The sequence below is a fragment of the Phyllobates terribilis genome, unplaced genomic scaffold (genome assembly GCF_046119375.1).
Source record: "Phyllobates terribilis strain yellow unplaced genomic scaffold, ASM4611937v1 Scaffold_2__4_contigs__length_985480577, whole genome shotgun sequence".
NCBI classification, from domain to species: Eukaryota; Metazoa; Chordata; class Amphibia; order Anura; family Dendrobatidae; genus Phyllobates; species Phyllobates terribilis.
This window is the reverse complement of record NW_027362762.1, coordinates 96,231,074-96,243,431: the sequence shown is the minus strand read 5'-3', so window position 1 is coordinate 96,243,431 and position 12,358 is coordinate 96,231,074. Positions and strand designations below refer to the sequence as shown.

Here is a 12,358-nt window from a genome sequence, read left to right as displayed (position 1 = left end):
ATGTGACCGCTCTGAACCGCTGCCGCCGCTAGAATGATGGGGCCGGAAAGCAGCCCCGTCATTGCATAAGCGGGTTCGCCGGAGTTCAGGCAGCGCTGCTCCGGTTAGCTCCTTTACGGCCCTGCTGTACCGTGAGAAATTCCCACGGTACAGCAGTGCCGTAAAGGAGGTCTCCGGAGCTGCGCTGCCTGAATGCACTCCGGTGACCTCAGTCAGTGGCTCCCGGCAGTGTGAGCTTACAGCAGCCATGCACAGCTGTCACCATCTCCAGATGTAACAGCTGTGCATGGGAGATCAGCGCAGGAACGTGGACAGGTAACTATTTTTTTTTAGTAAACTAAGAATTAAATAAAATGGTGTGTTTTATTTCAAATAAATTATTTTTTTCTGGGTGTAGTGTGTGTTTTCTTTTTAACACTTTGTAGGTTAGTAATGGGGGTGTCTTATAGATGCACATCATTACTAACCTGGGCTTCATGGCGGCTGACGGCTGGTGTTTCTAGCCTGGGAGGGGGCCAATATTCATGGCACCCTTCCTGGGCTATTAATATCAGCCCCCAGCTGTCTGCCTAGCATTTGCTAGCTATTAAAATAGGGGGGACCCCACATCATTTGTTTGGGGGGGTCCCCCATTTTAATAGCTAGTAAAGGCTAGGTATTCAGCTGGGGGCTGATATTAGTAGCCTGGGAAGCTCCGTGGGTATTACCCCCTTCCCAGGCTTCAAACATCTGCCGCAGCCGTCTGCTTAACCTCCGCTAGAGACTAAAATTACGGGGAACCCCACGGCAATTTTTTTTTTAATAAATCCTTTATTTTAACACTAAATGACAAGTACAGTAATCAACACTGTCACTGTACTTCTTATATATGTGACTGACATGTTTCTATCTATCTAATCTATGTGTGATGCTCTATTCCTTCCATTCTAAATTGTCGGGTACCGCTGCTGAATTGCCGGCCGGCTTTTTTAAAGAGACGGTGCATGAAAACACTAATATTTTTTTAAATAAATCTTTTACACTAAATGACAAGTACAGTAAGCAACACTGTCACTGTACTTCATATATATGTGACTGACATGTTTCTATCTATCTAATCTATGTGTGAAGCTCTATTCTTTCTGTTATAAATTGTCGGGTACCGGTATATGCCGCTGCTGAATTGCCGGCTTTTCATGTTTCACTGTGAGCACTGTTCCCATCGATTTGGGCAACCACCTCCCCCAATACATTCTACATTATTGTTAGTTGTTTTCCTTCATGTAGAATTAACCTACAAGGAAAGAAAGGGTTTATTTTCATTCCGATATTTGTGTCCCATTGACTTGCATTGGTTTCTGGTATCGGAATCGGCGATATCCGATACTTTTTGGGTATCGGCCCGATCCAATCCGATCCGATATTTCCTGATATCGGAAGGTATCGCTCAACACTAGTATTTAGTTAACATAATTTTGATCAAAATAATGTAAAAGCCATCCCGCCACATCACGGCAACCCTTATGGGACAATGTCTATTCCATTTGCACAACAGCATGTGAAATTGATTGTCAATCAGTGCTGCTTCCTAAGTGGACAGTTTGATTTCACAGAAGTTTGATTTACTTGGAGTTATATTCTGTTGTTTAAGTGTTCCCTTTATTTTTTTGAGCAGTGTATTTTTTATATGCTCGTGTAACCCTACTCTAACAGGCACTTGTTCTCCCCTCCAAAAACAAACATCTGAATGAGGCACTCTCTTAAAGTTAGACAGTTTTAGTAAATCAGCCCTATTATGCTCCCAATATGCAGCCATTTTTAAAGCCCGGTTTCAATGCAGCAGAAAAATTCGGAGCGATACATAAAAAGGCTGCAGATGTTCAAATCCAGATTTATGTTATGGGACAGAGAAACTGCAAATTTCCTGTTGCTTAGGGTAGAATCCAATGTAAATCTGCTGAAAAATCCATGCATTTTGCACTACCTGCCCCAAATTTGTTGCAAAACATGCAGGAAAAAGTCTGCCAGGAGTGGACATAGCCTGAGTCTTATTATCCAGCAGCATAAAGTAGATCTGTGCTGTAAATGTCAACGGCCCCTTTAATAGGAGTCAGGAAGTGATTAGGTTTCTTGTTTCTCCCAGCAGTCTCTCTGCCCAACCAGGAGCTTTGCATTGCACTGTGTACAGAAAGCAACATATTCCTGCTCATGTGCAACTGAACATTGCTTGTGACACAGAAGACACAGACCCTGGTGACAAGTGTCTGCAGACAGGTGGGTTCTTCTATTCTCATCATTTAATCTGCTGTTGTCACCAAGTGCAGAAGTGTAACCAATTCCAGAGCAAATTGTGAGAAAGTTAGAATGTTACGCATTCTGTAACCAGCAATCACTTCCTGTAATGTAGGGAATGTAAGATTGTACATTGTCACTACACACCCTGCTCCTTACAATCACCTGCCACTTAGTAACTCCTGCACTGCAGTAAAGATCAGGGACAGATTCAGTGACCCTATATCAGAAACTCCAGGTCCATGAGTGCATTATTCTTAGTGATCCTCCCACATTGTGTCAAGAGGAATTAATGGTAAATTCTGCTTCGGGCCGACCCGCACTTATAAGTTTCTGTTGGGAGATTCAGACTATAAGATATAACCAGAAAAAGGCAACCGATTACTTATCGACACTATGGTTAATATGTTGCTGATCACTGGGGTTCAACTGATTGCAAGAATTGGGGTCCTAAGTGCCAAATTTGAAAAGAGCATGGGTCAAGCAGGCACGTTGCTTCATCACAAGAGGAGACACCCGGCCTTTTAATCTTTGAGGGTCCCTTGCATTAAGCAACCTATTTCCTTCTGAATGTCACCAGGTTTTTCCTGCCTCAACTGAGAGCAGCCTAATAGGGGCAGAGACCCTAATACAAGCAATGTGTCACTTATTAGCCTACTTCCTGTAGTTTTGATAAAAAAAAAACTTCTTTTATTTGCTGCAGCTCTTCTAGATCCCATAGTGATGAGCTCTATATAATCACACCCACACCATTGATTGTCATCTTTCCGTCAATACTGTGCATAGGCAGAAAACTGCCAATCGGTGGTGGGGTTATACAGAGATAATGAATATCGAAGACTACTTTGCTGCAGGTTTTATAGTCCTCTAGTGATAATCTCCGGCTGATAAAATTGTTTTACTAAGGGAAGAGTCCGACAGCCGTGTAACTTGGATGAGGCTCACAACACAATGCTCAGACTGGCCTTCGGCTCTCCCGACCAGAAAGAGACAGTAAGTATTTCTATGCAGCCGACGGACAGTCTGAGCATTACGCCTGCGATCCTCATACGAGTTAAATGGCCATCTGTCGCTACCCTAAAACTATAGCAAGCAGCCCAGTAATTGACTGGACTAAGGGTTGCTGCCCTCATATTATGTAGCTCTCAAATGAGGTAGCAAAAACCTGGAGATCAAGTCTCTCTAAGTCACTTTAATGTATGTTTTTAAATATATTGCAATGTTCATTCCTATTTCCTGTTGAACACCTGGATGTTACCAGTAGTAAACACAATTAGACCCCATTTCTTTGCATAGAAGCATTATCTGAGCACCCTCTATTTGGGGCAAAGAATAAAGGGAGGGAGAGGAGGTGAGCTGTGATATCACCTGTTGTGAATAGTGGATTCAATGTTATCAGCTGTTACCTGTCATTGTAATCCTGTCGGTGACGATACTGAGACTGCTGAAAAGTCAGCTGTGCAGAACCAAGAAGTTTGAATCTAGTATAAGGCTTAGTAGTCAGTGTGAAAATTGCAGGAATTCTGTTTTCTGTTAATGTACATAGTGATGGGGAATATTGAAGGAAAAAAATCCCACTTAGCTTTAAAGCTCGGCTCAGTGGTTATCACAGTTTCTTTGCAGCGCTGGGATCTTGGGTACAAATCACACCAAGGACAACGTCTGAAAGGAGTTTGTATGTTCTCCCCGTGTTTGTGTGGGTTTCCTCCCACACTCTAAAGACATACTGATTGGGGATGCAGATTGTGAGCCCCAATGGGGACAGTGATGATGTCTGTGAAGCGCTGAGGAATATGATGGCGCTATATAAGTAACTAAAATAAATAGGTCATTTTCTGATGACACATTCCATTTAAAGCAAGCTTGTCATTTCCATCATGCTGCCCTCCATGAGTGACCGACAAACTGCCAGAGAGAAGTTTCTTTATGTAGGGAGCAAACTGTTACTCAGCAGATCAGTGTACTGGGAGCGGCTGCACATGAATAAACATGACTCATCTTTGGCTGCACAATATGAGGATTAAAAAGTAAGTTAACCAAAACTCCTTAAAAGGGTTGTTAAAGGGAATCTGTCGGAAGGTTTTTGCAACTTAATCTGAGAGCAGCAAGATGTAGAGACAGAGCTGCTTGGTGTACTTAGATAAAATTACTGTTTTATTCACAGGAGATTATCCATATTTATTAGCTGTGTATAACCCTATAACCCTGCGCTTACCACTGATTGGCAACTGTGTACACTGTGCATAAACAGAAAGTTGCCAATCAGTGGTGTGGGCGGGGTTATATACTGCTCAGCATTTCGAGATCTGCTAGATCTGCATCAGAGAAAACAGTTTTTAGTAAAAATCAGAGTCTCTGCCCCTACATCATTCTGCTCTCAGATGGAAGAGCGAAAACCTTCTGTCAGATTCCTTTTAATAAAAGATGATTTTAAGCTAAGGCAGGGGTGCACAACATTTTTTGGTTCAACGGCCACGATACCATACTGAACTGATGCCATACTGAACCAATCCCAAGGGCCGCAAAAAATGTAAAGCGGTACTTACATCAATACATCACCAGAACCAAGTTTTGAATATTTGAAGAGGATTTGGAGAGATTCTGCTCAGTTTTTGCTTCAAAAAATAAGTGTGAACATACGCTAACTTACAGAGTTTTCAAAGCAGAAACTGAGCACAATCTGGCCTAATTCTCCCCATACCCTCAAATTCTAAGTTTTGAGGATTTTTAAGTTTTAACATAGCCATATTGCAAGTTTTGGATTGCTACATGTGTACAAGATCAGAACCACGATCCGCACATAAATACAGTGCCAGAACCACTGTCAGCACATGAATCACCAAGCTTAGTACGGTGATCAATTGCAATGTCAGGTCAGCCCCATGTACAATTGTATAACATGAACCTACAACTCCCAGTATGTCCTTAATGATGGTTAGGAGATACTGGGAGTTGTTGTTAACAGTCATCATCAGACTGTGGACCATACATAAACCACAGTACTGATGAGACATAGTATCACAAATAAACAATTGAATCCAGGCACCTTATATTTGACATCTTCTCTGATTGAAGTCATTCCCATCACTTTACTCCATGTGGCACAGATACCATGAAGAAATTTCATACCCAGAGCTCATCTCTGCCGACTTCCCTCTTGTTCGCCCTCAGCAGCGATTCCCGACACCATGCCCTTAAAAGTTTAAGTATCATTATACTGCCCCAAAAATAAAGATATCTCCCATGCTGCACGCCTGAATAAATAATTGCCTGTGCTTCCTGCATAAAATGTCCCCTGCACACTTTGCCTCTCCAAAATATACCCCCACACTGCCCCTCTGCAAAATATCACCCCCACACTGCCCTTCTGCAAAATATACCCCCCACACTGTGCCTCTCCAAAATATTGTTAGGAATCGTGGCTCTGTGCTCCCACCTGGGAATGGAGCAGGTCCGGTGCTACGCTACTCTGGTCGCAGGTGCCGCCATTGTCCTGACCCTGGAGGCGGAACTACTACGCATGCACGGAGACTGTCCCAATCTTATGGAACATTGCGTTCTGGTGCTGTAGCATGTGTGAGGATGCGGAACGCAGTGTCTCTCACTGATTTCTCTGGTTCCAAGGCAATGCAGGACGCTGCTGTGTCTGGCACTATGCAATGGTGGGATGTTGTCCATTCTGCTGTTCAAACTAGTAGGGAGTGGCTGTCTGGGGATGATTGGGAGGTATTCAACACCTGATCATTAGGCGGGCTATTTAATCGTGCTCCCTGCTCAGTCATTTGCTGTTTATTGCAGTTCCTATGTGCTTGGTGGTGAGTGGTGCTAGCATTAGTGCTGCTATCTTTCAGGGTTTTCTTATTTTCTCTTCTGGTTTCACTTCCTGGGGTTCTTTCAGAGGTATTCACCTGGTTCTTGACTAGGTACCAGGCGCCAGCTGTCCAGTGACAGTGGGCCTGGGAAGTACTCTGCCAAAGTCCCCCTTCCATTTACTGGGAGCTGGATGAAGAGTATTCTTGTCCCTCAAGGACTCGCCTAGCTGGGCAGCTTGTGCCAAGTACGTCTGTGGCTGCGCCTTGCTGGTTTGGTGTCAGTCTTGCTGGGTCCCTCTGCATAGCACATAACAAATATTCCCCCACACTACTCCTCTGCAAAATATATCCCCCACACTGTGCCTTCCAAATATATCACCCCCATACTGCCCCTCTCCAAAATATCCCTCCACACTGCCCCTCTGCAAAATATCTCCCTGCACTGGCCCTCTGCAAAATATCACCCCCTACATACATACACTGCGTTTCTGTAAAATATCCCCAGCACACTGCACCTCTGAATAAAGCACCTCTCGCAAAACAATGCCCCCTTTCAAAATTGTGACCCCAATTTTATTCCCTCACAGTAACATTAACCCCCTCCCCAACTGATCCACAATGATTAGGCATTCAGTCTTCGGCTCTTTGATGGAGCGCTTACCTTTGGCCGCGACGCCTCGTCTCCTGGCACTTTGGTGCCTTTAGCAGTGTGATGACGTCAACAGCGTGCTGACCTCATCAAGCTGCTGCATGTCGGGGTCGGGACTGACGAGCGCTGCTCTTCTCTTGTCCCGGCTCCACAGGGTTTAAATGTATTCGCATCTAAAAGACACAAATACATTTGAACATAAGTAGAATCGGCTCATCCCGAAAAGGCTCTGCGGGCTGCACAACACTGTTAGGCGGCTGCGTGCGGCCCTTGGGCTGTATGTTATGCAGACCTGATCTAAGGCTTCTTAGATAGTAGCAGCATTTATTCCTCCAGTTCTCTGTAGTGGCATTTTGGAGTATCCAGAGCATCCGTTTTATCCAGGCAACATGAACAACCATATTCTATATTTATAAAAACTAGGTATATGGACTAGCATCACCAAAATAAAAGGATTCTGTGCTATACGCAAAAATGTAAGTAAGGGAAGAGGGGGGAGTAGTGTACGTGGAGCACCAGTAACCCAGATGGGTAAAGAGGATGAGAAATAAAAAATGTGTAAAACAGCCTCTATACTCTAACAAGTGCAATATTTTTATTGAAAAACCAAGGTGAACAAGCAATAATAAAAAAAAATAAAAGGCAAGAAAAAACTCAAGTTTTTTTGCATGTAACCAGATCCCCAAAATAAAAAAAAATTAGAGGAACAAATCAATCTCCTTGTAAGCCACAATAAGGCTAAACACAGTATGATAGATGCAAGGGTATATTCAAATAACCACAATAAACAATGCATAAGGATAAATAATATGGTATCCAGTAAAATGACTGCGAAATACCAATAAATCACATAGAAAGTAACTAAATGAAATAACTAAAACAGGAAAATAAAAAAATAATAATAAATGAGTGTGTCACCTGAGTGTTATGAACCCTAAACATGGGAAAAGGGAGAGTTAAAGAATTCCCCATGCATTACGCCATCCCCTACGGCAGGGGTCTCAAACTCGACTGGGTATATGGGCTGCAGATGGAAAAACTTGAATTTGGGGGGCCACATTCTTTGCATGACAAAGTGACATTTTTAGTGATACCAATTTTTTTTCTATACACCTTTTGAACTGGTCCTCATCTTGTAGTAATGCCCCATCCTGGTCATCATCTTGTCGTAATGTGCCCCATTCTGGTCATCATCTTGTCGTAATGTGCCCCATCCTGGTCCTCATCTTGTCGTAATGTGCCCCATCCTGGTCCTCATCTTGTCGTAATGTGCCCCATCCTGGTCCTCATCTTGTCGTAATGTGCCCCATCCTGGTCCTCATCTTGTCGTAATGTGCCCCATCCTGGTCCTCATCTTGTCATAATGTGCCCCATCCTGGTCCTCATCTTGTAGTAATGCCCCATCCTGGTCCTCATCTTGTAGAAATGCACCTTCCTGGTCCTCATCTTGTAGTAATGCCCCATCCTGGTCCCCATCTTGTAGTAATGCCCCATCCTGGTCCCCATCTTGTAGTAATGCCCCATCCTGGTCCCCATCTTGTAGAAATGCCCCATCCTGGTCCCCATCTTGTAGTAATGCCCCATCCTGGTCCCCATCTTGTAGTAATGCCCCATCCTGGTCCCCATCTTGTAGTAATGCCCCATCCTGGTCCTCATCTTGTAGTAATGCCCCATTGTGGTCCTCATCTTGTAGTAATGCCCCATTGTGGTCCTCATCTTGTAGTAATGCCCCATCCTGGTCCTCATCTTGTAGTAATGCCCCATCCTGGTCTTCATCATGTAGTAATGTGCCCCATACTGGTCCTCATCTTGTCGTAATGTCCCACATCCAGGTCCCCATATTGTAGTTATGTTTCCATCCAGGTTCCCATATTGTAAATATGTCCCCATATTGCAGCTACAGTACAGACCAAAAGTTTGGACACACCTTCTCATTTAAAGATTTTTCTATATTTTCATGACTTTGAAAATTGTACATTCACACTGAAGGCATCAAAACTATGAATTAACACATGTGGAATTATATACCGTATTTTTCGGACCATAAGACGCACCTTTTTCCTCCAAAATTTTGGAGGAAAATGGGTGGTGCGTCTTATGGTCCGAATGTTGGGGGGGGTGTATATGTATGTGTGGTGTGGGGGGGAGCGGAATCGGTGGAGGAGTGGGGCACAGGAGGCAGCAGCCGCCCGCTGCAGCCTACACTGTCCCCGCTGCTAAAGAAAATGAATATTCACTGCTCCCCACGCCCATGGGGCGTGGGGAGCACTGAATATTCATGCTCCTTAATAGCTGTATACAGTGTAGCCGCGCTGCGGCTGCTGCTGCTGCCGGCTATCTCCTGTGCCCGCTGTTAAAGGCATGAATATTCAACCTCTCTCCACGCCCATGGGCATGGGGAGGGGGTGAATATTCATGCCCTTTAATGAGCGGGCACAGGAGATAGCCGGCAGCAGCAGCAGCCGCTGCGCGGCTCTGCTGTGTGCCGGCTATGAAGGAGAGTGAAGTCACTGTTACCCGCGCACACAGACCCGGCGTGGGGAGCAGTGACTTCCGGCAGCTGATCTCTCCTTGTGAGCCGCGCATGGCAGTGACGTCATGCACTGCTCACATGGAGAGATCAGTGCAGGCAGACCGGATGCAGCGCTGGAGGAGAGAAGAAAGGTGAGTATGAGTGTTTATTTTTTTTTAATGTGCAGTCTGATGGGGATTAGGGGGACCATGCATACTAGGACAGGGATTAGGGGTGCCATGCATACCAGGACAGGGATTAGGGGTGCCAAGCATACCAGGACAGGGATGAGGGGTGCCATGCATACCAGGACAGGGATGAGGGGTGCCATGCATATCAGGATAGGTATGAGGGGTGCCATGCATACCAGGATAAGGATGAGGGGTGCCATGCATACCAGGATAGGGATGCCAGGCATACCAGGATGGAGATGGGGACCACATATAAAAGGAAGGGGGGCGGCATATATACCAGGATGGGGGATATTGTCAGAATTGGAGTACATTACCCTATACCAGTGTCAGCAGAAGACCCCATCCCTCTTTTTTGCTTAAATTTTTATTTTTTTATTTTCCTCCTCTAAAACCTAGGTGCGTCTTATGGTCCGGTGCGTCTTATAGTCTGAAAAATACGGTACTTAACAAAAATGTGTGAAACAACTGAAAATATGTCTTATATTCTAGGTTCTTCAAAGTAGCCACCTTTTGCTTTGATGACTGCTTTGCACACTCTTGGCATTCTCTTGATGAGCTTCAAGAGGTAGTCACCGGAAATGGTTTTCACTTCACAGGTGTGCCCTGTCAGGTTTAATAAGTGGGATTTCTTGCCTTATAAATGGGGTTGGGACAATCAGTTGTGTTGTGCAGAAGTCTGGTGGATACACAGCTGATAGTCCTACTGAATAGACTGTTAGAATTTGTATTATGGCAAGAAAAAAAGCAGCTAAGTAAAGAAAAACGAGTGGCCATCATTACTTTAAGAAATGAAGGTCAGCCAGTCAGAAAAATTGGGAAAACTTTGAAAGTGTCCCCAAGTGCAGTTGCAAAAACCATCAAGCCAACATTCCAGAAATGAAAAGAGTAAATCTCATTGACCTCATGTCCAATTAAGTTAAAGGGGTATTCCCATCTCCAATAACCTATCTCAATATGTAGTAGGTGTAGAAATATTATTATTATTATTATTAATAGCAAATACCTCCAATTAGAAATGTAGTATAGTTCTTCTGATTCGCTATGTCTCTTTACTCATGTGCAGGCATTGCAGGACCTTAGATATCCATGGTTACGATCACTGATATAGTGACAGCTAGTTAGCTAGTTGCTAGTGGTCTTAAACATGGATACCTAAGGTCCTGCAATGCCTGCACATGAGGAAAGAGACATAGTGAATCAAAAGAACTATACTACATTTCTAATTGGAGGTATTTGCTAATATTATTATTATTATTATAGTAAATACCTCCAATTAGAAATGTAGTATACTTTATAAAACCAGCTTGAAAAATGATTTTAAAATTCAAAATGTTGGCCTACTGAAATGTCTGTTCGGTAAATGCACTCAATACTTGATCGGGCTCCTTTTGCATCAATTACTGCATCAATGCGGCGTGGCATGGAGGCGATCAGCCTGTGGCACTGCTGAGGTGTTATGGACGCCCAGGTTGCGCTGATAGCAGCCTTCAGCTCGTCTGCATTGTTGGGTCTGGTGTCTCTCATCTTCCTCTTGACAATACCCCATAGATTCTCTATAATAGATTCTCTATGGGGTTAAGGTCAGGTGAGTTTGCTGCCAATCAAGCACAGTGATACTGTTGTGTGTAAACCAGGTATTGGTACTTTTGGCAGTGTGGACAGGGGCCAAGTCCTGCTGGAGAATGACATTTCCATCTCCAAAAAGCTTGTTGGCAGAGGGAAGCATGAAGTGCTCTAAAATTTCCTGGTAGATGACTGCGCTGACTTTGGTCTTGATAAAACACAGTGGACCTACACCAGCAGATGACATGGCTCCCCAAACCATCACTGATTGTGGAAACTTCACACTAGACCTCAAGCAGCTTGGATTGTGGCCTCACCACTCTTCCTCCAGACTCTGGGACCTTGATTTCCAAATGAAAATTGGAACTCTGGGACCTTGTGGAATGTGTCAATGACTGCCTTCTGGACATCTGTCAAGTCAGCAGTCTTCCCCGTGATTGTGGGGCCTACTGAAACAGACTAAGGGACCTTTTTAAATGCTTAGGAAGCCTTTGCTGGTGTTTTTTGTCAATTATTCTAATTTACTGAGATCATGAGTTTTGTGTTTTCATTGGCTGTAAGCCATAATCATCAACATTAACAAAAATAAACACTTGAAATAGATCACACTGTTTGTAATGACTCTATATAATACTGTATGAGTTTCACTTTTTGTATTGAAGAACTGAAATAAATACAATTTTTGATTATATTCTAATTTTGTGAGATGCACCTGTACTTAGGCACTTTTTTAAAAAAACAAATGTTTTTATTGATTTTTATAAAGATGTACACAAAGGGAAAAAAAATGGAAAAAACAACAACAACCAGACAAACATTGGAGAAACACAGGTCTCCACCCCCCAACCTTAAGAAGCATTAAACATGAGTTATTTATACATCTTGGCTCTGCAAAACCAGCATAATTAGATGAACAAATATTTGAACATAGTAACAATAGTCAATCCAATTACATATTAACTTGTGGAAGTATTAATAACATTTTAATTAATTTTCAAAGAAGTTTAATTTGAGGCATCATATAAACGTAACTCAAAGCAAGCCGAGGCGAAATCTCCTCAGTTACCTAGATGTCAAACCAGAGCCATCAATCCATAGACCCCATATCTTGTCAAATTTAGAGATAGCATCTCTTTTTAGGTATATGCCTTTTTCCAAATTTACTAACCAGTTAACTTTATCAATGAATTCTGATATCATAGGCTCCTGATCTGCGATACATTTTTGGGCTATCAGTTTTCTTGACATATATAACATACGTGCCGCTGCAATTTTGCCGTACTCCTCAATAGTCAGATCTTCAAGATATCCCAATATACATACTAATGGTAAAAGCTCTACGTCAATTGAATAAACC

At 43.3% G+C, this 12,358-nt stretch overlaps 1 protein-coding gene across 11 annotated transcripts in view; it reads left to right on the top strand.

The window, feature by feature from the left end:
- Nucleotides 1-2,093: 2,093 nt before the first annotated feature.
- PARP4 (poly(ADP-ribose) polymerase family member 4) overlaps nt 2,094-12,358 on the top strand; it is a 275,659-nt gene continuing 265,394 nt past the window's right edge. For all 11 annotated transcript variants that reach the window (XM_073662418.1, XM_073662419.1, XM_073662416.1 and 8 more), the window contains exon 1: nt 2,094-2,253. The gene's annotated coding sequence lies outside the window, so the exon portion shown is untranslated. The remainder of the gene's footprint in view (nt 2,254-12,358) is intronic.